The 4,947-nt window shown below is 40.7% G+C and overlaps 1 pseudogene; it reads left to right on the top strand.

Moving 5' to 3' along the window:
- Nucleotides 1-471: 471 nt before the first annotated feature.
- Nucleotides 472-1,136, top strand: LOC102486261 (40S ribosomal protein S4, X isoform-like; annotated as a pseudogene).
- The last annotated feature ends 3,811 nt before the right edge of the window (nucleotides 1,137-4,947 follow it).

The following is a 4,947-nucleotide window of genomic DNA, read 5'->3' as shown; positions in this document are numbered from 1 at the left end:
TTGAGTCCCAGACCTGGAGGTTTGCTTTCTCACTTTCCCTCTCTCTCTCTCTGACCAAATTAAAAATAATAATAACAATAAATGAAATTAAATAAATAATTAAAAAATATTGGGGGCCAGCATGTGATGCAGTGATTAAGGCACTAGACTCCCACGTGGCTGATTGCAGTTCGAGCCCTGAGCTTGCCAGCTGTAAACTCACACTAGGTGCCTGTGCATGCCTGTCCAAAATCCCAAGAGAAGAATGGAGAAAGGGAGGAAGAAAGGAAAGAAAACAGAGAAAGTATAGCAAAGCCCTCCTGTGCAATACAGATTGTGGCCCCTGAAAACAGGCTAGTTGTCTCAGCAATTTCTGTACACCCATGCCTACACTGGATACAGAAATGACTGAGTTTTGCTCTTTCTGTTTCTAGTGCAGCCATGGCACATGGCCCTAAGACGCATCTGAAGCAGGTAGCAACTCCAAAGCATTGGATGCTCCATAAATTGGCTAGTATGTTTGCTCCTCATTCATCCACAGGTCCCCACAAGCTGAGAGAATGTCTTCCTCTCGTCATTTTCCTAAGGAACAGACTTAAGTATGCCTTAACCGGAAGTGACATAAAAATCTGTATGCAGTGATTCATTAAGATTGATGGCAAAGTCCGTACTGACATAACCTACCCTGCTGGTTTTCTGGATGTCATTGGCATTGACACATCTGGAGAGAATTTCCATCTGATCTATGACACCAAGGGTCGCTTTTCTGTCTGTCATATTACACCTCAGGAGGCCAAGTACAAGTTGTGCAACATGAGAACAATCTTCGTGGGCACAGTAAGAATCCCGCATCTGGTGACCCGTGGTGTTTCCACCATCCGCTACCCAGATCCTCTCATAGAGGTGAAAGACACTGTTCAGATTGATTTGGAGACTGGCAAGAATACTTAATGATTTCATTAAGTTTGACACTGATAACCTGTGTATGGTGACTGGAGGTACTAACGAAAAGAACTGGTGTGGTCACCAACATTGAGAAACATTCGGCTCTTTTGATGTGCTTCATGTGAAAGATAACAATGTTAATGGCTTTGTCACTCAACTAGCCAACATTTTTATTATTGGCAAAGGCAAAGCCATGGATTTCTCTTCCCTAAAAAAAAACATATCCGCCTCACCATTGCTGAAAAGACAAGAGATTAGCAGTCAAACATAGCAGTGGGTGAAATGGCCAGTAAATGTCATGTTGGAGTGGTCTTCATACTTAATTAAAGATGATATGGCATGGTGGTGGTGGAGGGGGTGACTGATTTTTAAAGAGGCCTTTAACAGTTATGTTAAAATAGGATACTACTGAAAATAACTTTTTTTTAGAGGTTTTGTCTTAGGGCGCATGTACTCACCGGAGAGAGAGAGACAAAGACAGTGAAAGAGAAAATGAGAAATCACCGCTGGGGGCGCTGGCCATGCCACAATTCCATCTCCATTCTTCTCCAGGGGTCTTGAGCACACATGCACATGCATCTGGTGTAAGTTGCAAGCCACTGGGTCTGGGACTCAAACCACAGTCAGTCATGTGGGAGTTCAGCTACATAACTGCTATGCCATCTGCTGGCAAAAATCATTTTTACCTTCCTATTTTCTAATTTTTGGATAGGCATCATTTTAGCTTTTTTTCATATAAATACATATAGGAGGTTTTTAAACAATTAACAAAGGTAATTAACAAAGTTAAACAATTATTCTAAGTTTTAGGAAAGATACTCTTTTCTACTAAAAAAATTTGAAAACAATATCTTATCCCCACATTTGTTCATTACTCATCAACAAAAGTATCAAATATTGGGACCACAGATCACGTGGAGATGAAGGTGGCTGGATCCCACATAGCCAATTGTGTGGTTCGAGTCCCAGACCTGGCAGCTTGTAAAACACACCAGGTATGTGTGCATGTGTGCCCAAAATCCCAAGAGGAGAATGGAGGAGAAGGGATTGCACTGTGGCCATCCCCTCTGGAGGGTGATTTCTCACTTGCCCTCTCTCTCTCTCTCTCTCTCTCTCTCTCTCTCTGTTTTCAGTGAGTGCTTGCACCCCATAGCTAACTAGAAAAGAACAAAAACAAAAACAGCATCAGTATTTACTGAATCCTCTAATGGACAATTGTCATTTGAAAGCTACTCACCTTTTATGCCCCTTTCTTTAAACATGTGTACAGCTTTTTTGAAAGAGGAAACCCAGAAGTCTTTGCTAAAGACTTTGCTAAAAGAGTATCAAAGCCTACACACTCTTCTCACTCCCCAAAGCCTTCCTACTGCCCAGATATTGTCAAGAGTGTGTATATGAGCTTCCAATAACTGCTGTTCAGTCATCTTTGAGTTGTGAGCAGAATGACATTCGCATGGAAGAAGCACATGGGGTTGATTGATATATTCCAGAGGCTGCACTGTCCCCATGGGATTCGCAAATACTTTGGGCTTCCAGGGGCCTCATGGGTCTGTTTGTCCCAAGTTTGCATCTTCAACTTTCTCTTTAAGTTCTTAAATTCCTACATTTAGTTTCAACAAATAAAATTTCAGATGAAGTTACTTAGTTTCTGCTATTGCACTGAAGAACTTGAGGTATAAGGCACTAGAATTACGAACATAAAATACATAGTACATAGTACCACCAATATCCTCCATGAGTAGACAACTTCGTTGGAAAGAGGACGTAAGACTACCATTAATAAAAAAAAAAAGAGAGAAGACAGAAAATGAGCAAGAGTGAAATGAAAACATAAGCAAAGAATCTGAAAGTATTTTAGGAGTCATATTGGGACAAAAGAATCTTCCCTTTCACCATCTTCATTCTTTGACTTCGCTTAATTCATTGATCAATTAAGACATACAAGGAGGAAAATGTGACTGCTATCACAAGTAAGTGCTATCAAGGGACACATTTCAGACATTGAAAATTAGAAAAGAATTCAAGAAAGGACATATCTAACTGTTAAATTTGCTCTTGCAAACTTTAAGTCCTGTAGAACTTCAAAGACAGGATGGATAGTAGTAAGATCAGACATTAGTGAGAAAGTGGAGCATAAGCGTCAAACAACCTTTAAACTTTGTTCAATGAAAATCATCAGTTTTTTGTTTTTTGGCATTATTTAGGTCAAAAATAAAATCCTCTGCTTTACCTTTTTTTTTTTTTTTAAGATTTTTGCCATAGGGCATGTTTGCTGGGCCGGAGAGAGACAAAGAGAGGGAAAGTGAGATGTCACCCCCCTGTCCCCAGAAAGAATGACCACAATCCTTGTCCTCCATTGTCCTCCCTGGATTTGGGGCATGCACACACATGCACCTGGAGTAATTTTCAAGCTGATGGGTCCAGGATTTGAACTATGGTTGGTCATGTGGCAGACCAGCACCTTAACCACCATGCCACCTGCTGGTCCTGATTTACATTATTTAACTCTTATTGTTTTTGTATTCTGGTTGTCTTTTGTCTGAATTAGATTTAAGAAAAATAAAGTAGTCATTTCTGTTTACAATAAATATAAAAATACTCTGATATAACATTTATATTTAGATTATATTTAGTTTTATCCTTCAATGAGAGAATATATGAACAAAAATAATAAATGCTTTCATTTTAATCTTGAAAGTAATAATCTCCACTGGAAATTAATTTTCTTTTTTTTTCTTTTCTTTCTTCCTTTTTTTTTTTTAACAGATTTTTGCTATTGGGCTCATGTGCTTGCCAGAGAGGCAGAAAGTGAGAAATCACCCCTCACAAGGGATGGCCATGCCACGATCCTTCTCCAGTATCCTCTTGGGATCTTCCTGGGCATGCACACACATGCACCTGGCATGAGTGCACCTAGCATGAGTTTTTTTTTCTTTTTCTTTATTCTTTTTTTTGAGAGGTTTTTGCTAACGGGCGCATGCGTCATCAGAAAGACAAAGAGAGACAGAGAGACAGAAAGCGAGAAATCACCACCACCACCCCCTGCCCCGCCCGGGGGGATGGCTAAGCCACAATCCCTTCTCCTCCATTCTCCTCTTGGGATCTTGGGCACGCATGCACACAACGCCGGTGTGATTTTAAGCCACTGGGTCCGGGACTGGAACAGCAGTCGACTACCTGGGAGTCCAGCAACCTAGCCCTTACGCTATCTGCTGGTCCCACATCTGGCATGAGTTTTAAGCCACCAGTCAACTACATGGGAGTCCAGCAATGTAAACATTACATCATCTTCTAGTCCCCTGGAAACTAATTTTAAATATAGCTAACCATCAGGCAGAAGTTACAATGTACCAGCACTGTACCAGCACTGTCCTCAGTGCTTTACATATATATACATGAACTTACTGAATGTGTACTCTTAGATGTTAAATAATCTTCCCTAGGTGGAGCAAAGGGGGAACACTGATGTGTAGAATCTGCCAGTTTCTGTGATGCAAATATTCCTACTCTGATGGATTTCACTACCAGAGTGACGTCACTGAAGGGGAGTTGCAAAGGCACGTAGCTCTGCACGCCAGCTCCAGTACACCTCCTGTCCCACCCCTTCTCGTATGCTAGAGATTCAATCAGCATCATGTACTTGAGAGTAATAGCCTGGTTCTGAAAAGGGGATTTAGAGATCAACTTGTCCAACATCTACGTTTTAATACATGAAATATTAGGCCTCATTGTAGGTAATTGACAAGCTTATGGTCACAGTACACTAGCAAGTAAGAACTGGCCCTGGGATCTGGGTAGACAAGAGGCTAATTCCAAGTTAACTGGTCAGGTTTGCACTGAAAATGCAGTTCAGTCTGTTTTTATTTTCAATTTGGGGAGGTATCCAAATAGCTTCTTCTTTTATATCTGTGTGCCTTCCCTGGCTACCACTTCAGGCTTCTCTTTCTGCTGAGTGCTTGGATAATCTTGTTTTTGCCTTCTCTTTCTTTCTTTTTTTTTTTTTTTTGTACAATATATAAAAAG

Source organism: Tupaia chinensis, unplaced genomic scaffold (assembly GCF_000334495.1).
Source record: "Tupaia chinensis unplaced genomic scaffold, TupChi_1.0 Scaffold000707_1, whole genome shotgun sequence".
NCBI classification, from domain to species: domain Eukaryota; kingdom Metazoa; phylum Chordata; class Mammalia; order Scandentia; family Tupaiidae; genus Tupaia; species Tupaia belangeri.
The sequence above is the reverse complement of the archived record's forward strand: the minus strand, read 5'-3'. Positions and strand labels throughout refer to the sequence as shown.